This window comes from Ptychodera flava, chromosome 8 (assembly GCF_041260155.1).
Source record: "Ptychodera flava strain L36383 chromosome 8, AS_Pfla_20210202, whole genome shotgun sequence".
In the NCBI taxonomy this organism is placed as follows: domain Eukaryota; kingdom Metazoa; phylum Hemichordata; class Enteropneusta; family Ptychoderidae; genus Ptychodera; species Ptychodera flava.
The window spans coordinates 4,208,078-4,230,000 of NC_091935.1; the positions used below are offsets into that span (position 1 = coordinate 4,208,078).

At 39.8% G+C, this 21,923-nt stretch overlaps 1 protein-coding gene across 2 annotated transcripts in view; it reads left to right on the forward strand.

The window, feature by feature from the left end:
- The first annotated feature begins 19,971 nt into the window (after positions 1–19,971).
- LOC139138240 (uncharacterized) overlaps positions 19,972–21,923 on the forward strand; it is a 42,179-nt gene continuing 40,227 nt past the window's right edge. The window contains exon 1 of one of the 2 annotated variants that reach the window (XM_070706544.1): positions 19,972–20,297. The gene's annotated coding sequence lies outside the window, so the exon portion shown is untranslated. The remainder of the gene's footprint in view (positions 20,298–21,923) is intronic. The other variant, XM_070706543.1, reaches the window with a different exon arrangement.

The window sequence follows — 21,923 nt, forward strand, 5'->3', positions numbered from 1 at the left end:
CCTATATGGTTTCTAGATTCCTAAACACAGAGAACAAGAGAACGAAAATAACACACTTTCTCTACTTGCGAGTTTGTTCTTCAAGTTGATAAGACGCAACGGTTCCCCATGCATTGAGGAACATAAGCGATTCCGAACTGGGCGTACGACAGAACTTCTGCCTCTTGAAAACAAGTCCGAGTTCAAATCTTTGGATGATTTAGAGATCTTGATTTTACAAGTTTTTGAACGCCGAAGTTTAGCGCCATCAGTGTTAGATTTTAACGTGTCGTTTGTTTTGAATTAACGACAACCCAAATTCTACCATCCAATTCCCGGTATTCGTTCACATTTCAATGGATGATACATTCTGTACAGTCGATCTACTTCAATCGATGCATCTGAACAATGTATGTAATTAATCTCTCAAACCAATATCCGTCTTCCTCTCGTCCATCTCTTATTCTACCCTTTCGGCGGTCACTTTAAACAGGAAAACGTAAAACAGGGTCACGTCAACTAGCTGATTTCGAGAACTTGTAACCACTGTTGCTTTTACCCGTAAATATGCTGTGCTAAACTGAACATAATTGAATTTCTGATGGAAAATAATAGCTTATCGTTATTGCACTCCCGCTACAATTTGTAAATGTCCCCTCCGCTAGGATATCTTCTCTCCACTGACAAATGTTCCCAACGTCATTTCTTTGCCGCATGCTTTTCCCTGCCCAATTCACACTGACTCACACACCCTGCCATCCCGGGTTTTTTTTTTTTTACAAGTTGTATGTTGAGTATAGTAGGATGAAATTTTCCCCTCCAACTGATACGGTAAGGACTTTATCCACCCGCCCGCAAAGAAATCACTTAGGGACTGGACATAAATTACAGGGGGGTGGGTGGGCCGGTGTTTTTTCGAAACACCGCTGCGTAAAAAATAATGACCCTTCAAAAGTTCATGCACAAAAAATTAGTGACCCTCCCCCTTATCCGTGCATGAAAATAAGTGACCCTCCCCTGTTACTCAATACCCCCCAACAAACCCGCAATGCGTTCAAGACCTCCTTCTGACTTGCTATACTTTTGAAGTCCCCTCCCAAAAGGAAGGCAAAATGCGGCCGATATAACGCTTTGTCCAAAAATATCAAATCATATGTGTGTGATAATTCATGTAAATGTACTTTGCTTGAAGTGGCAGATAAAAAGTGCATGCATGTACAAAAAATGTAATTTTTAGATTTCATCGATAATGTTGATTCACTATGCATGGCAGCCTATGATGAAACTATGAATATTTTTTTCCCAATACAAAACTAGGTAAATCTGTGCATTTATGTACACCTAATTATTAGTATTAATGTTCATGATTAGACTACAGTGGTTTCAAGTCCATGGTTGTGCAAGAAATTTGATTTTGGAATTTCACCGAAATGTTGAGTTACTATACATTGTAGGCTAAAAGGAAACTACAAATAACTCATAGGTTATACTGATCCTAAATTGTTATTCAAAAGTTGTTCGACCTGAAGCTTCCAGTTGTTATTGATGACATTTTGCACTATTCTGAATAGTTTGTATTCTGTCAATGTCCTCAAAAAATGAAAAATGTACATACAGCTTCATGAACATTTGAGACACCGACCTATACCCAACGGATTGTCAATGGGAGAATGATATCAAATAAGTGATCTCCCAAATTGTTATTGAAAGCGTCATTATAGGGGACAGTTTATATGTACAATAGAGGAGTTGGATGAGTAGAAATCATGACAACTTAAATCAATGTGGCTGCTTGGATCATCAATACATTATTTATTATACCCTTAAACTCAGTGCGCCCAAAGGGCGCGCCGAAAATGGAAATGACAGAAAATGAAAGTACCAGGAGGTATGTTTTCTTTTTTTAGTATTCCATATTCTTTAATACGTGCACATGCAATTTCAGCTTTGATGCATAAAAAAGGTGACCCTCCCCCATAGGCTTGCACAAAATTTTATGACCCTTCAAAAATACTTGCGCGAAAAATGGCGACCCACCCCCCAAAAACACCGGCCCACCCCCCTGTAATTTATGTCCAGTCCTTACGATCAGCTTTTTGCACCATCAGTTTTGTACGTTGCCTGCCCCTGGTAAAATGGCATTTCAAGTATATCGGGGGAAAACGTCATAATCTCTAACCGGCGAAATGATAGGATACCGCTTGCGCAAGCGTTCTCAGAGTTGCAAGGACAGTCGAAGCCGAAGACTGAAATTACCGGGGACGACAGCTCATTAAAAAGCAATCAAGTTCCATTAGCTACAGATGACTTTTGATGTAATTTCCGATGCATTTGTTCTGCCTGTAAAATACAGTTCTCGTTCTGCGCATGCTCCGCAAATCAAGTCGAAATACCCTCTGTTCAACTTATGAACACTCAGCCCGTGTATGTGCGCAATGTCCGATGTCATCGTTGATAAGTATCCAGGAAATTAAAAATAACATGTACTGTACACATTGTTTTTGTATTTGCAAGGATTTGTATTTCAACACATTGCTGGGAGAAGAAGACAATGTACTTATTTTTTGGACTTAAAACAGTGACATTTTTATCAAACGATATGACTATTAAAAAGACCCGTAAAAGTCACTCTTTAAGTTGCAATGTGCTGTTCGGCCCTCTTAACGGCTGACACGTCTTTTGCCTTCAATATTCCAGGGAACTTTACGGGCGCCTGTGGGTTTGTTAAGGAAATGCCCTAATTCGCACATCACTGCAGTGACTGTAAGTGTGCCCTCATGGTTTAGCAGCGTTGCTGCATCCAGGGTGAATATACATGTATTAGATTTCATTAAAGCTTCATATTTTAGAGAGCGGTTAAGTTCGTGGAAACGTTCAGCAGGTAGTACGACATCGGCTCATCATCGTTCAAGGCGTGCCCTAATAAAAATCCCAATATTGTAGCTTGGCAGAATGGAACTATGACCCAGTCATACAGGAGATGATTGGAAATATTAATGATGTGCATGGGTTTTTTTTTGTCTCTGGAAACACGTGACACACTTCCATCATGAGTCGGGTGTACCAGTGGGTACACCTAAAATCACAATGGGCAGGGTTTTGTATTTCATAATTTCTGCCCGAACTCTGCCAAAAATCGCGTCACGTACGCAATTTGCCCGTTATTTAGCTGTTCTACTGGCTAAAATGTTGAGCAAGTCAGCCAGGCACTCGGCTGCGGAAAAATATATCAACTTTGTACTGAGCTTTGATTCATCAACAAAACAAAGATACACATTTCAGGACAGGTTGTTCCAATCAAACTTGTGCTAAAAATGTGGACAATTACTGTTAACTGATCCCGCGAATGGTTTATTGTATACTCTTCCTGCTCGAGTCACACTGCAAATTTGTTTCCACACCGGTCTCTCTGTCAACGCACGACAGAATGACTACAATCAAAGAGAGACCAAAAACCCCACAGTGGATGAAATTCATGCACTTCTAATGTTTGTATCCTTGGAGTTACGCCAAAGACCCCAGAAAATATCGGGAAGGTGGGCTAAACAAAGGAAAGATTCTGCAAAATGGGTAGTCCTGGTTTGAGAAGGTTGTGATTATTTGGTTTCACTAGTTTATTGTTCACTGAATTCGAGGATTAGGGCTACGGTACAAACAAGTAAATCATTGTTCAGTTGTTAGACGTTTCATGGAAAAGTACATCTACCAGACGTTTATGTACTGGTCTAGGGCATGCTGCCATCCACACTTAGAATTGCGGTAAACGCCCACAAAAACATCCAATGTAGGCTTTCGGTGTTCACGTGTATTGATAGGTTTGTTGGTACTTGAGCTTAGATCGGTCAGAAAAAAGTGTCCGGCATAGTCATCGTTCACTCTTTTTCACTCTTTTGCGAGATTTATATACTTTTATTTGGCTTGTGATATTTTCATACGCATCGTAAATACAGTCCATTTTATTTAGCATCGACATTTTCTTAACCTACTTCCATTGGATACGTAAATAACCATTATTCGGCTTTTCAACACAAACTGTATGTCCGCTCTGCTGATGCGGTTTCTTTTCACTAAAGAGTCAATAAAAGCAATGCACAATGCACTGTATTCTGACGTCCAATGTCGTTTGTTTAACTCCAAATGCTTGTAAAAGAAGCAGTGCAAGTAAATGTAGGTGATTAAAGAAGCAAAGTATAAGAAATATCAAAATTTACACTTTCTGGGTCCAGTCCGCTCATATTTTGTCACTAAAGGGTCATTCCAAAGTACTTACTCTACCAGAATAACAACAAGGTTTCCTGAAAGTATATTCAAGTTATGAAGTGTGTACAGAGCACTAGAAAGTAGCCTTGGTATAAACCAGCAGCGCATAACGTGTTAATAATGCAGCGAGGTTTTTAATACGGGGCTCACAAATCTACCCTCCGAGCTAAGCCTCCGTAAACGTCTCATCTTACACACCGTTTTCCGTCGGATTAATAAATCCTGCCCCATGGCTAGCCATACAACAACCACAAAATCGTGTAATACACACGCATGGGAAGTGATCCCAGGCGTTCAGACAGGGGAATGATTTCACATCAGTCAGCTCTCGCTCCTGGATGTCGAAAATCGCATGCATCGTCCTTCAGGGGCAAACAGTCAGGCGGAGAGAGATTTCCAAGTGTATGCTGTTTGACAGAGAGAAGATGAGACAGTGATTGGTTATTTGTTTGTCCCAGGAGGCAAAAGTACTTCTACAGATTATCGCCCCGGTTCCTTCCTTGGCGTCAAACTTCTACACATGCTTTCGTGGTCATGGCAACAGATGTATTATAGTAAGTACAAATCGATGTACGCCCGAATCCGCCGTGAACTAACTTGACTGTCAGATCAACCTTACCTTCGATCGAGACGATGCGAGTCTCTGCGTGTCTCGTGGCCTTCGTTAATAACTAGCTGATACCAGATTCGTCGCCATCCAGCATCCAATGAATGCACTAAGAGCTTGGTGACTGACTGACTGATTCTGAATCTGAATGAAAATAAAATAAAATAATATGAATTGGTAAATAAAATAAAATAATAAACGACACTAGCTTCAAGTTGCCAGTTGGGTATGATAATGTTGACTTAGTTGAATTTAGAGTCGAAATTTTGATAAATTTCTTTTTCTCAAGTGAAAAAAACCGATCTTACAATGCGAAACACGGATACATCACAAATTAAAACATAATTTTTTAAAAGAACAACTTGATGAACACATGAAGACTTTATTTTGAATTGGATGGGTTTGGACATCGATTAGTTCCCTTGAGTTCCATAGGTTGGTTCGTTGGGTACTTGCCTGAACCAGTTACACATATGGTCTTTCTCTTGTCTGCTTCAATGTTTTGTAGGAAACTGGTTAGGCTGCGTTCACAAACAAATCGAGGGGGTTATATCTCTAGAAAATGATCTATCATTTTAAGTACCCCTACCAACCATCAAAAAACTTCGTGCACCCTTTCCAGTTCATATTAATTTTCGATTCCCCCATCCCCCAAAAGCACAAAAATGTTTCAGTCCGCAGAGGCGGTGGCGGGCTGCACGTTTCATTATGTTTTTAGCTCTTTGTCTTGTAAAAAGGCAAAATAGTCACCGGGAGAAAGATACCAGTAGACGACTTCAATCACCTGCCGAAATAATGTGTGAGAAGAACGTATGCAAAAACTATATCTAACACGGTATCTGACTTTCATAAATTTCCAAATATTCTGCACTAGACGAGAGGGCCACTGTAATCTAGATCACTATGTTTGTACTACTATTTAACAAACAAAAGATTCTCTTGCTACAACAAAATGGCTGGAGCAGTTTCATGTCGTGCTAACCTGTACGGTTTACCTGTTTTAATATATTTATACAAAATGTATATACTATTGCGAACGCTTTTTGTTGAACATTAATTTTATGAGACTTTTGTTCCATATTGGTCTATCCAATCGGCAGCATTACCCTTTTTAAAGTCCCCCTTCGATTCCCGCAGCATTTCAAGTCGTCCCAGCATACCCATAATTTTTTCAAGCCTCGCCTGAATTCTCCCGCCCACTTCCAGGGTTTTTGTGAACGCAGCCTTACTACCCACCCTCCATCGCCACAGGATGTCTCTGAAAGTGAAACCATGCACAGTGGAGTCATTAGAGTCATGTTTTACCGATCAACGGGTGGTACTAAGGAGGTGATAGTCTGTGCGGCATGCGGGGGAGGGTGTGTGGGAGCGATCGATCATAAATCCGCTACAACCTCCATGATATTGACGCGTGCAAAACGCAAATTCTTCGTTTTAACGAGCCTCGCAAGTGAAAGACTTAAGGGACTGGACACAAATTACAGGGGGGGGGTGGGCCTGTGTTTTTGGGGGTGGGTCGCCATTTTTCGCGCAAGCGTTTTTGAAGGGTCATAAAATTTTGTGCAAGCCTATGGGGGAGGGTCACCTTTTTTATGCATCAAAGCTGAAATTGCATGTGCACGTATTAAGAATATGGAATACTGAAAAAAGAAAAAATATACCTCCTGGCACTTTCATTTTCTGTCATTTCCATTTTCGGCGCGCCCTTTGGGCGCAAGTTTAAGGGTATAATAAACAATGTATTGATGATCAAAACAGCCACATTGATTTAAGTTGTCATGATTTCTACTTATCCAACTCCTCTATTGTACATATAAACTGTCCCCTATAATGATGCTTTCAATAACAATTTATCACTTATTTGATATCATTCTCCCATTGACAATACATTGGGTATAGGTCGGTGTCAAATGTTCATGAAGCTGTATGTACATTTTTCATTTTTTGAGGACATTGACAGAATACAAACTATTCAGAATAGTGCAAAATGTCATCAATAACAACTGGAAGCTTCAGGTCGAACAACTTTTGAATAACAATTTAGGATCAGATAACCTATGAGTTATTTGTAGTTTCCTCATAGCCTACAATGTATAGTGAATCAACATTCGGTGAAATTCCAAAATCAAATTTCTTGCACAACCATGGACTTGAAACCACTGTAGTCTAATCATGAACATTAATACTAATAATTAGGTGTACATAAATGCACAGATTTACCTAGTTTTGTATTGGGAAAAAATATTCATAGTTTCATCATAGGCTGCCATGCATAGTGAATCGACATTTCAGTGAAATTCAAAAATCAAATTTCTTGCACAACCATAGACTTGAAACCACTGTAGTCTAGTCATGAACATTAATACTAATAATTAGGTGTATATAAATGCACAGATTTACCTAGTTTTGTATTGGGAAAAATATTCATATTTTCATCATAGGCTGCCATGCATAGTGAATCGACATTCTCGATGAAATCTAAAACTTACATTTTTTGTACATGCATGCACTTTTTACCTGCCACTTCAAGTAAAATACATTTACATGAATTATCACACACATATGATTTGATATTTTTTGGACAAAACGTTATATCGGCCGCATTTTGCCTTCCTTTTGGGAGGGGACTTCAAAAGTATAGCAAGTCAGAAGGAGGTCTTGAACACATTGCGGGTTTGTTGCGGGGGGGGGTATTGAGTAACAGGGGAGGGTCACTTATTTTCATGGGGGGAGGGTCACTAATTTTTGTGCATGAACTTTTGAAGGGTCACTATTTTTGATGCAGCGGTGTTTCGAAAAACACCGGCCCACACCCCTGTAATTTATGTCCAATCCCTAAAGCCTAAACTTTCGCTCAAACTTTCCGTAAGGAATCTTTCAACTATTCTCTTTCAAAATCAAGAATAAAAATCGGGGGCCACCGTGCAAATTTTGGTACTAGACAAACAAATAACCACGGTCTCTCTGTCACAATGATAGAGGGACCGTGAAATAACCCAAGATTTACCGATAATTAAAATTCAAGATGGCCGCCATCCCTATGTTAACTATATGGAGAAAAATAAAATTTTCGAATTTCGAAAAACTAAGCCGATGTCTAGTGTTTTTACACCAAGAACTTTTAAAATGAACCCCCACAAGTGATAGATCAGAAAAGAATTGTAAAAGTTTGAGAGTCCAAATATCTGTCCCCGAGGGCATTCTACCTTAAGTTAGACCTCAAGTCAGTCCTTGAGCGTCAGAATCGCAATATGAATGACAAAATGTAAAGTTAAATCAATTTTTGTTAGAAGGGGTTTCATCAGAGGGCGGTGTGGGAGGGGAGGGGCCACCATCAAAACAAAGGAAACGCGTTTAAACTGTATTAGTGTTCGACGGCACTTTATAATGAGTTACACACGGCCATAAAGTCGGCTGACTACACGTGGAAACTTGTTTAATCGATTTTAGAACACATTTGGCCAAACTGCATATCCATACAAAATTTGAAGAAAAAAGTGCCATAAAATAGAATGTTCAACGAAAATGCCTCTTCAGTACTCTCATAAAATTGACTTTTAAATTCGTGATGTTGACAGAGGGCGGTATGCAGATCTGTCTGGCGGGTGATGCGGTTTTTACTTCCCCCGGTCAGTGTGCAGTCAACCATGTCTCATTAATTATTCATCGAGAAGAAAGCCCAATCTTTGATAAGCTTAGAGCTAGAGATTTCTATAAATACAGCGAATTTAATAAGGCGATCGTGGGAGTGTGATGTCCTCTCCCTTCAACGCACTCACAAGGCGCCGACAATTCCTCCGTGAACTCGGTCAAAACGACGCTACCCTAGAGAATTTCAGGGTTGAAAGAAAAAAGCTCATGAAATTTTCATTTTGATTGAGCGATCAACTTTATTCCATTTAACTGGGATGAAGTCGTCAATCAAGCCCTATTATTCGTCCTTTGAAGGAATTTACTTAAAAATCTCCACACGCTTGTCAGCCAGCCCGCTTATCAAGTTGTACTGCCAAATTACCCGCCATTTTGCTTTGTGGATCGGGCCTTCTGTAGTTTGCCGCCCTTTTCAACTACTGACAGTAAGTCGTTATGCGGCATTCAGACTCTTTTATTTGCAGGATTCCAAGTGCACTTTGGAGCATCGAGCTAAAGGTGACTCATTCCACATACATAATATTCTCTGAAAACCGTGTCAACCTCTTCTTTTGCGCGAAACGTCAAGTTGAAGGTTTGTTGCTGACATAATGGATTCGGTAGAGATCGGTCGACATTCAGAATTCGGTAATGTTCATTTTACCAGAGATGCACTTCCGTCACGTGATCAGGTTAATCCATACTGCATATCTCTACGATTCATAAGATGACGTGTCAAGTAACAAAGACTGTCATAATATTTTCAAGTGCGCTTTCTGTGCAGTGTCGTAACCGAGATATGTGTTGGTTTTTATATTCACTTAGATGGACTTCGGCCAATATTTGAAACAAAGATTTTTTAAAGGTGCTTTAGGCCAACATATTGGTACTTTGTTTGTAGCTGTAGCTATCTACCAACCCAACCAGCCCCCTACCTGTGGTTACTTACCAAACCAGCTACATACCTACCTGCAGATTTGCACACTTAAACCCCCAAAATCCCATTCATACAAGCAAATGAACTATACATACATAATACATAAGCTTACATACATACATATAAATAGATAGATAGATAGCATAGATAGATAGATACATACATACACACATACATACAAACATACATACATACATACAAACATACATACATACATACATACATACATACATACATACATACATACATACATACATACATACATACATACATACATACATACATACATACATACATACATACATACATACATACATACATACATACATACATTATAAAATAACATGTTTGTACTTTTCGCTGAGAAGCAATACGAGACAAACAGGGAAATTCGTACGCAATCGCCTGTACAAACCATTTTATAAGATCGTGAGAATTAGTTGCAATATTTCGGTTCGCTGGTATTTATTACATTGTCCTTTGTGGACGACTGAACCATTAAACTTGGTCGCTCACTTATCATCTGATGGAACATTGAGCTATGTCGGTTTTGTATAATTATCTTGAGCTCTCGCAATATACAGCGGAAGAATGTTCGTAGATGGAACCGATTTGGAAACTATTCGACACGAACAACGAGTTGCTTGCGGTGTTTTCGCTTGATCATGGGTAATATCGCCATCTTGTTTATTTTCGCTTAATCAATGAGAGTGTTTGTCGATGAAGTCGGTCTGCCCGCTCTACTCATGCAACGTCGCACGGTTCACAGCTCGACGCTTCAAATTCACATTCACATTCAGATCCAGCGACACGTCGGATCCATTAACAGCATCATCCATCACATCTCGAGTCGACAGTCGCTGAATCCGTCTCATTAGGCAGAGACAGACTTCGAACAGATGTGTGAATCGGTATGCTTACCTTTATCGTTGTGGCTGATAAATAGATTTACACGCTTTCAACTTGATGCGTGTCTCGACGCTGCGATCAAGTTCAGTAAGGAACCGTTCAGTGGCAAGTTGTAACTTTTGAGGTTTCCACTGGCCCACTTTGAAATTCGTTTATTTTATAGGGAGACGGTCGTCAGAATTCTGATCAAAGGTCGCCAGGGACCCCTACGACCGATGCAAATACTGTATCTTGGGTACGTTTGCGGTTGATGAAAGTTAAAATATGTTGGTTAACAATGAATATCGTAAAATTAAATGTTGCAGATATGTTGCTGTGATGCATCTAGATATCATGTACTGTGTTTGTAAACAAGAAATTCGCACACGCCCAGTTCCGACGACAGCCTCCCTTTAAGCCCTAAGCTTACTCCTGTTAGACCTCGCTAGAGCCTCAGAACACCCAGAGTATCCAAGTTGTCAAGAGTGCACGTATTACAGTTCACCGTCTTCCATAGGGGAATAGCTAGCTAGAATAGACTAGTGGCTCAAAGTCTACAAAGATAATTCAGTTTATTTCTTAAACATGGATGTTAATATTGCAAGGTGTTGTCCCTTCTTCCCCCGGTTTGTAAGCATACTTAATATATACAGCACTGTGGTAATTTACATGGGAGTAAATGTAAACTACATCATATCATTCTCTGTGCATGTGGACATCATGTGTGATCAGACCCTCTCACATTCTCATCTTATGGTTTTGTTGATGATTTCTTGACTTATAGGTCATTAAGCTATTACGTAATGATAGCAAATTTGACGTTAAAGTGAATCATTTCTGTAACACAGGTATACCAGGCATCGTCTGTGGCAAATGTATATCCGGGCATGTGAATTGAAATAGAAATATCAAGTTGAATTCTTGGGAAAGCATGCACATTCTCCAAGCACCGAGTGTACGTCACATCACCTCAATATCCGCAAACTTTTGGATACGATATTCTAACCCTGCTGCCGGATGAAATTACTGAAAGAAAAATTATTTAACAACACGGATGCTTATACTGTCACGGGTGGAAATACTTGATACCGAAAAGTCGAAAAAAGTAGCATTGAATATAATACCCATGAGTTTTGGATGTCATGGCAATACAAGAAAACACTAGGGGTATGGAATAAATTATTCAATCTTACAAGTACGTAACCTCTGCTTGTAGCTGCTTCGACAGTTTTGACAATCTTGTCTTGAGGTTCAAAAATGCCACTTGAATGTCAAAATGTCATTTAATTACTTCCGTAAATGTCTCATAATTAAGTGTCGTGAAGACAATCTTATCGCCTTTCGTTGTTTTCCTTCACCCTACTCAGCTTAATTTCTGTCACTTTATGTCAGTGACAACCATTTATGTAAACCCGTTCTGAGGAATGTCGCCATAAAGTCAATACAAATCTACCCGTGTTTAGTATTTTCCACCCTGTAGCACACTCACATCAAGACGTTTAAGTAGAATCCTTTTTCGAGTTACGGATTAAACAGTGTGGTTTGATGTGAACATCCAGTTGAGTACCTGTGCCTACATATTAATTTTAATCGGAGTTATCGGAATACACCCGACAGCATTAGCATAGTGCAGTTTTGGGGCTTCGTAATAGTTGCTCATTTTCCCTCAAACTTATATATAAATATTTTGAGGTTTTCACAAGCTTAGTTTTTGTGAAAATCGATGCGGACGTCGAACTCCGCTCAAAGGTTACCAGGGACCCCTACGACCGATGTAAACACTGTATCTACGGTATTTTGGCGACTGATGAAATTTGAAACATGTTTGTTAATAATGAGTATCGTAAAATTTAAATGTTGCAACTATGTTGAAATGGTGTATCTAGATATCATGCATGGAATACATGGTTTGTACACAAGAAGGTCGCACACGCGCAGTTCCGACGACCGCCTCCCTTTAATATTTCCTTATTGAGTTAACACAGAGATTGCAGCCATTTTGAATTTCAAGAGTTGGTAAATATTGGATATTTTGTTTCTCTAGTACTAAAATTTGCACGGTGATTTTTAGTCTTGATTTTGAAAGAGAGTGGTTTAAAGTTTTCTCGCGGAAAGTCTTTCTATGATGAGACATGTATCTCCAGGCAAAAGACTAGAACTGGAGTGCGCCTTATCCTAGACCGTTGGAAAAAAAAGTCTATAATGATATCAAATTTGCATTCCTTAAAAACCACCATTTTATGATAAATCATATCATGGGCGTGTAGTACATAGATTGATGCAGGTAGGAAACCTTGGCTGCAGTAAGTTTGTGCTTACAAGTGGGGATTTGAAAGGATTTGTGGATTCGCGCACATGGGTAAGTCTGGGGTGCGAATAAATCTTCAGAAAAAAACACCCGAATCGTGATTTTGTGTAAAAGAAATACTCACATTTCTATACTGTGGACATTTTCTCGTTTGCATCTTAGAGTCCTCTCTACGTGAAGCACATCATTCACATAAATTTTTATTTGTGACAAGCTGCGGCTGTAAAACGCGATGTTCGCAGTGGGTTCGATTCTGGTCATGAGAGACCTTGGAACTATGTTTGTGCAGTGGGTTAGAATCCATAAACAGGCAAGTACAAACGTGGTTATAAATCCGTTTATACTGCCTTGGCGGGGTGACTAAGAATACATGCCGTGCATACGACATGCAAAACACAGACATTCGACAGGATCGACGTTAAGACTGTTCAAAATATATCAAAACACTTTTTTTCACTCAATTGTAAGTATCGCATGTAGACAAAATTTTACAAAAACATCATGTTTTCGCCGTAGTAGACAACGATGCTAATCATCAAGTTCACGGTTTTACTGTTCAATTTTAATCATTGAATCGGGTTTTTTTATTGAGCTGTCCAGTTAAAGCAATTTAAACGGATTAGCGTACATGACTTTGTATTGGGCGAGTATACAATTCGCCTTTCAAGTGCTGTGCTTTTCGTGAGTGAGCTTTTAAAAGGCGAACGACAACCGTTTATCCATCATCGTATAGAAACGCTCAAAAGAGGACAGTCACTGTGTGTGTGCATAATCAGAATATATACACCTGCGTGATGACAGAAATAATAATTGAAAACAAAGCAACAACCATTGAAGGAAGCTTTGAATTGTTGTTAATTTGAACCGGAGCAGATTTCCATAGGACACCTCCGAGGGGCTTGAAATTCGACATCACGGCAAATCTTTCGGGGATCGCCCACTTTTACCTTTATGAGTTCGCTTCTGTTATTAGATTAAAGCGAACATTTGCGCAGCGAAATTTCCCCAAACATTGTTATTACATTAGAAAACCCACTTGGGAAATTTTTCCGGAAAACTTCGATTTTTACGTCAAGAATCCGTCCGGAAAGTGACATGTGAGGGGGAGAGATTGACTCGACCGACATGTGCCTAATTGTATTTTGTCAATGAGTTGCACGGCGCTTATTGTGTTGGCTAGTCGGTTGACCAAACACAGAGACAGTGTCTACCGGATGATAGGCATCTAGTCACCGATATTATACAATGTGTGGGTATTTGCTTTAGCGGAGCGTGAAGTTTTCACTTGTCTGTCCACTGACAATTGCTGTCAATCACCTCTGTCAAAGGAGACATCAGCTCCCACATCAGCTCAGGGTTTGATTAAGGACGGCGGGTAATGTTCTTGCAACTCTAGGCGGCGTGCGTTTACAAGAAGTGCGAGGAGGAAACTGGGGCATGTGGGAGTACTTCCCATTCCTGCAATCATCTTACCCGCCAACATCGCTGTCGTGATCGAATTAGAGAGAGAGAGAGAGAGAGAGAGAGAGAGAGAGAGAGAGAGAGATCCGAGAAATCGAGTTATCTGACAAGTTATCGACTCCGTAAATGTGAAAGTGAAAACATGAATTACAACTTGGAAAGAGAACATTAAACAAGAGCACGCACAATTAAAAGAGTTCATGTCTAGAATGCTAATTTTCAAGGATCATTCTACACACCGTGGATAGTTAAAAAAGTAAGCTTTACCATTCACATCATAGCGATTCTCTCTGGATATAAGAAACATGTAAAAACCCCAATAGCTGTAACTTCTGATGATTTGTTTTCAAAAATATTTTGTTTATTAAGTCATTTGCAAGTTCTTATTTCACTGCCCAAAGAATGATGGGACACAGTTATTCAGCTAGTCTACACAGCGCCTATACGTGTAAAATGCATTGTTATTGCTTGCATTCTGGTGCGGATCAGAATCCACTTGCCAACAAAAACAAAGCAGTCAATGAGATGACAAGCTCAACAATGTGTTGCCGACATACTGTTGGGAGTAAACAAGAAACAGTGGTTGATATTAAAAACACAAAAAGTGAAAAATATCATCATAGTTACAACTACTCGATCTTTAAGATTTGTCTGTCAATTAATGGTCGCCCGAAAATTTCAAATACGTCTTTTCACAATCGATATTTTGATAAAATATTTTCCCGGTACTTCGATCATAAATTGGAAGTATACGCTGTAATAAAATATATTGACAGACCATATACTATAAGATGTTCTGTTGTAACACACGTACCTCACACTTTGTCATGTAGAAATTGTCTCTCAACGGAAGCCCTCTCTCTCTTGTCGCATTGTCACGATGTACATGTTTCATTTTATATCGCTATCCGAAAACCACAATAACAAGCCGAAGGTGGTACCGTTGTCCAAGACACGCTTTTTAAACTGTTAAGGTGCAGCACAGCGTAAAGCGCGCACACTTTTTACTAAGGTCACGTTGTTGCTAAGTGATCTGGGAACAAAACGTGTAACTTTTAGGATGTGTGCAAATAGTCAAACCACTAAAACTTATTGTGGGCGGTAAAAGCACAAAATTATCTGTAATATCCCAAGTTTTGTTCGAGGCTGGAGTCAATCTTCCCTGTTGATATCGATGTCGTTGCAAATAGTCTTTCTGTGGATTTTATTATATTATAAGCTGTGTCATTTCTCACCCTTGATGATTACACCGTGAAACTTTCCTGTATGTCGAGCCATTTACTATCCAAATGATCGAATGTTAAATGTCTGACCATATATTCACAAATGAGCGACATCATCTGGCTGAGTTTGAGTACATGTGACAATCAGAGAGAGAGAGAGAGAGAGAGAGAGAGAGAGAGAGAGAGAGAGAGAGAGAGAGAGAGAGAGAGAGAGAGAGAGAGAGAATGACGTATTATAATATTTTATAATGTGGAAGTTAATTAGGGTTTTAGGTTTCTTATTGTAAGTTTTCTAAAACTTGAATTCTTTGTTCTTATCGTTTCGGTTGTACGGTCTAGATGTCTGAATATGGTTTTCGCTACTACACCGAGGGCCAATTCAACATTTCGTGAACCGATTACCTTTAGCTATATCGTTATCGAGGTATCGCACACTTCTTCCGACACCTTCAATGGCTATGGCATAGACTGAGACACAAAAAGAACAGGATTTTTAGCCAATCATATTTCGCAATTTTAGCTGAAGATGAGCACTCACACGCAACAGCTTTATAGTCCGCAGAGGCAGTTTCCATGACAGCAACATTATGTTGGTAAGTAAAAAACCCACGAAATTAGATTCTGCTAGCAACCGAAGTGGCATTTTCAAAGGTTTATCAGAGCCGGCTATAGTTGCTATATAAGTAGACCCAGTTTATGTAAAAAGCTAAGCGTGCTATTTGGGTTTTCTACTGTGGATTTGTCGCTAGTCGCCTCATTTGGACGCAGTTGGAGAATGAATGCCTGTCTCACCCGACGGAATACTATTTTACAGATAAAGAATAAATTACAGGCCCACTTTGATGTCGGCGTTCTTTTTGTAACTAAGCCTTATCAGTAACGTTGAATGGGAGCCGATTCATACAAAAAACCTAATCTCCAACGTCTTTAATTTTTCTATTTTCTCTAGTAAAAGGGCGGTTGAAATTGTATAGCGGCCTTTTAAACGCCCTGAATGCTTGATGTATATTACATAGCCCACACAATAGAAGATGTAGGTAGTTTTTGTAAGCCAAAGTCTCCCGGGGAATAAGAGTTTGCCGATACAATGACCACGATAACGGCGTATTCATGCGCCTCTTTGCCAACACGTTCAATGCGTTGATGACAGAAAAGCTGTTGCCATGGAGATGGCTGAGTAGGCGCACGAAAACACATAGGTATAGTCGTAGAACTGCAGATGGATTGCACCAAGTGCAGCCTTCATTTTTGTCCAAGGAAATTTGAATAAAGGTACCGATTCGATAGAGACGTTTCCTATTATCAACTGTTTGCAATGCTAATTTTTGAAATAATTCCCTAGCGATATTTTAGGTAAACATACAACAGCGGTTTGTATAGGCTGATACATAGATACGTAGATAGATGGATAGATAGATAGATAGATAGATAGATAGATAGATAGATAGATAGATAGATAGATAGATAGGCAGAGACAGATAGACAGATAGATAGATAGATAGATAGATAGATAGATAGATGGATAGATAGATAGATAGATACATATTAGATACAACATACATAGATACATACATAGATACATACATAGATACATACATAGATACATAGATACATAGATACACAGATACATACATACATACATACATACATACATACATACATACATACATACATACATACATACATACATACATACATACATACATACAGATAGACAGAGACAGACATACAATGTCAAGACCTACCTAAATACATACACAGACAGAGACAGACATACAATATCAAGCCTACCTACCTACCTACCTGGCCACCTACCTATAGCTACCTACCTATGTACATACCTACCTACATGCACATCTTCCTACCTACCTACCTACCTACAAAACAATTACTTTCGTAAACTGCCAAATGAGTGACACATCAGTCGGAACAGCAAAGGTGAATGAGAAATAAATGAGACAATAAAATATTTATCATCAAACAAGGCCACTCTGATTACGAAGATTAATTCACATACGTAAGTAAATAGAAACATTCAGAATCATCGAGGCGAATCCATGCCAAACAAGACGCTTTACTGAACGCTGTCTCATCCAATTCTTTTTTCTTAGAAGACATGAATTTTTTATCTTGTGCTTTGATCATTCTTGTTCTTTTTCCGCTGTGTTCACAATCTCCTTTAAAGGGCAAGTAACCGTGGCTTTTTTACATCACGCCTACTGTCGCATATCGTCGGTAGCTTTGTCACACGTATATCGCTGATCTTTGTCCAAAGATGTCGAAACGCCTGTAATCTGACTCGTCAACACAAACTGTGTGTATGAAGAGCACAACCGCATGAAACATATATTTCTGTTCGTAGAAAAAACTTCCAGGCCCTACCCAGTCGTTAGTAATAACGATAAATATTGTAACATAGATCAGGGGTGTGCAAGCTAGACCATAGACGAGTTAAATGGGTAGACCTGTGGTGCCGCCCAACTGTGGTCTGAGCTTCACTCTGCTGGCTAAGAAGTGGGTCGCTAAGGTATTAAACTGTAGATGTGGGTTGTCTTTTTTGGCATAATTTTATACACAGGGTTCTGTGTATGTACTACGCAGAGTTCAGTGTATGTATGTATGTATGTATGTATGTATGTATGTATGTATGTATGGATGGATGGATGGATGGATGGTGGACGGACGGATGGACGTCTGTCTGTCTGTCTGTCTGTCTGTCTGTCTGTCTGTCTGTCTGTCTGTATGTATGTACGGATGGATGGATGGATGGATGGATGGATGAACGGATGGACGTCTGTCTGTCTGTCTGTCTGTCTGTCTGTCTGTCTGTATGGATGGATGGATAGATGGATGGGTGGGTGGGTGGATGGATGTCTGTCTGTCTGTCTGTCTGTCTGTCTGTCTGTCTGTCTGTCTGTCTGTCTGTCTGTCTGTCTGTCTGTCTGTCTGTATGTATGTATGTATGTATGTATGTATGTATGTATGTATGTGCCTGGCTACCTTAGGGGGACACGGGCTGCCATATCAAGGCAGGGTGACTACGTTGAACTTTTCCGGCAACTGTATGGACAGGCAGACCGAATGTGATAAGCTACATCCACTAGTAAACCACGGGATAGGGCAAATCTCTTTTGTATAACTAGCTGACCTGACTCCCGGAGTTGAATCAATATCACATCAAAAAAGTTTTCAGTTTTTTCAGGGCTATACTCCTCACAGTCATGGTGCCGGCCACATCGTATGGTTCTAGCCTGATCAATTCATGAGCTCCGTCTCCCCTGTGAAAGGTTCCGTCGATTTCAAAATATCTAGGAAACGATGTCTTCTTTCCCATTGACAAACATTGTCTCTAAGCTTTGCTTCTCACCGACTGATGACAAATTTCACTGAAAATCGCACCTTGTGCGCAATGGGTTTGGCAAATGAATCCATTTCATTACCTTAAAACCGGCAGTACTTCCTTTCGTGTAAATTTGATGTACCTACCTAGTAACCTCTGCTTCAAAAATAATCAGAATTTGTACACTTGGAATTTTTGAAAGCTATTCTGAATCTCAAATTGACGACGTTGTTGCTATTCAGTCTCGATAACAGAGACATTGAAATGCACGCAACAATATAAAATGTGCTTCAGAATTCGCCGTTACAGCATTCCAACTGTAAATTTTAATGTTTTTTTAAAGCGCGCACGTAATTTATTCCCCGCAATATGTGGAGACACGTCGAACAATTCATCGGCATCTGAAACCTTTTGTCGATCGTTTTTGTTGATGAGATGAGATTTCGGCAGACTTTTCAATTTACGAACAAGGGCGACGCGTGTATACATTTCTGGACACGGCGAGCCAGCTTGTGCGAGACTTCGGACCGTTGAATGCGGCCATTATCAACGGACGAGAAAATAGCTCCATCATCAGTAATGGCATGTATGGGTCTAATATTTCCACGTTTAAGTGACTTACGGGCAGGCGGCTGCATACGATACAGAAGTTGTCCACGTGCTCGAGCCTGACAGTTCGACAATAACACTGCGCTTGATTTATTCACAGGTCACGTGCACCCTGCGAGATCCTATGAAAACCCCCTAGCCTTGTGAATATCAGTGGATTACGACTTCAAAGTTGTCATCGCATCGCCTAGAAACGAATGGCAGATTACAACACAAGTGCTGACCACTCATATTTTCACCCAGCTCACTAATCTGTCTCCCTTCAACTGGAATGATAATGAGTTTTCACATGATGTTAAACAAGCAATGCGGGTGTCACATTATTGTCGTTTTAATAGCGTGAAAACTGAGGTACCTTGGTTCGAACCTGGTCTTTTCACCTAACCACAAACCGAAACAGGATTATCTCAGGATTATCAAAAGCTTGTCCATGAAGAGTTTATAAATATTGCAAACAAGCCATCTTCCATGGAATTGCCTTTTCATGCGATGCATTTTCCCCGTTATCTCGATTCCTTAACAACTGTGTCATCATCGAAATGTTCCCATGGCGACGAACATTAATGGAGTTCACTATTCTGTCAGTTTCTATGGGCATGGAATGAAGCCATTGTCAGTGCACCAAGCAGCAATGTAATAGCCATATAGTTAAGGGGCTGCTCATTTTTATTCCCTTCACATTTCACTGGAGTAGCGGTCAATAAATTCCTCGATAATTTGATGACATACGTCAGTTCGCCTTTGTAGTTTTGCCGACGGAACGCCCCCTTTTACTTGCCAGTGTGAAATCATTCGACGGCAGCCCTTGCGCTGTCAGTTCGCCCAATAAACAGCCTTTCTGTCTCCGTCGCCAGCTTGCCGTCGATCGTCTCTAGCCAGGTAGATGAAGACATAGATGGGTAGCGATGTGATGCTGCAGCGCGCACCTGATGTCGGCCGACTTATCAAGAAGGCACGCTCAAACGTACGCACAATCAACATCCGCAGCACACGTGCACTGTGTTCAATTCTGGCGTCGCTACAACAGGCAGCCAAACACTAACTCTTCCAGACAGGTAAGTCCGCTTTAAAACTGATACCAGTCTCTACTCTTTATCATAACAATCTACGCCGATATAAGAATTTTTTTCTTGATTTAATGATTTATTTCCGCGAAAAAATTGCTCGTCGGCGATAGTTCGGGGAGTGTCGCCAAACGTTTAAAGCGGGATTAGTCAGTTTGTTTTTTTACGAGATCTCGTTCTTCACCCATCGCTGGTTCTTCAATGCATTGAATATAACAAGTAGCAGGTATAATGTACATTCGAGCAAACGTTATTCAAAACGAATACGAAAAACTAAATACCTATAACTGTTTTGGCTAAATAGTCTCTCCAGTGAATGCTGTTCGCATTAAAATACCTATTTTATGGGACTTTTTATCGTTCGTCTGCACAGTCTGGGAGAACTTTGGGTTAAGTGATTTTCATTTCTAACATCGCATGTAATATTTTCTCTACAGATATTTCATTTTAGGCAATTTCTTTCTCCCAATCATCATCCGGGTCGTTCGTTAAGTCAAAATGAATAAGGAATTGTGTCCAGAAGCTTTAGTTTCACTCCCAAGGCGATGAGCAATAATACCAAATTTCTAATTTGATTTCAATATTTTGCATTAGTATGCAAATCCGCGTCAAAAAATAAGTCTGCCGACCCGTGCGTCCTGAAACTATTCGTGTTTAGTTCATTACCAGACTTAATCATTCCGTCACAATTGCACAACTTCTGTCGACTAATGTCCGTTGTCGGGGTTTTTGAGTATGTGATATCACTAAGCTGTGCGCTCAACGTTATAAAATCAATTCTTTTTTGGGCGGTAAATCCTCTTAACCAAAATTCAAACAGTGAATCTGCACTTCCAATCAAAAATCACCTTACTTTCTCTTTCATTGGCGTGCACACGATCGGCCGCTGAGAGAATGCGTTGTATCGTCTGCTACTTCACCTATCAGAACGTTACGTGTCGGTTAGATCAAAGACCCCAACATCAAGGGCTTTGTCATTTATGTGCGTGTTAAATTTGCTCACTTTCTTGTGTAGCAGTTTTAATAATCTGAGTTACTTGTAATTGCGTTTAATTTTTGATCCATATATATATATAGCCTGGTTGGAGTTTGCGCCAACCAGATTTTTATATTTTTGAATTTCGGACGCATGTATTCTCAAAGCATATTGCATATGATCGGCTAAAGTCGTGACAATGCAAAAATTAACACTTCGAAAACCCCACTTGCAATTCTTCGTGTTAAACCCGATCTGTCCATCCATTCCCCTATTCGCGAAATATACTTTAATGCCGAATAATTAATTTAAATAAGCGTGGTGTAATTGCATTCCAGAGTTAATTTCACTTTGCCCAAAATATAATATGCAGCGAGAACAATGATCGTTGATGACTAGTATTTGTATCATGATTAAACAAAAACAAAAAAAGCACTCGTTGATTTGAACATTTCACTGATATGATTATTGCGCTGAAAGTAACTGGTGCATACCGCTGAGTATGGAATGATATCATTGCGACCGGTAGAAATGTTATTGACCCGTGAGTTTACATGTAAGATTGTCACCTGTCGAGGTAGGAAATATTACCATTGTGTCTGACCGAAAAGTGGCAGCAGAAATGGCTCTAGAACGATGAG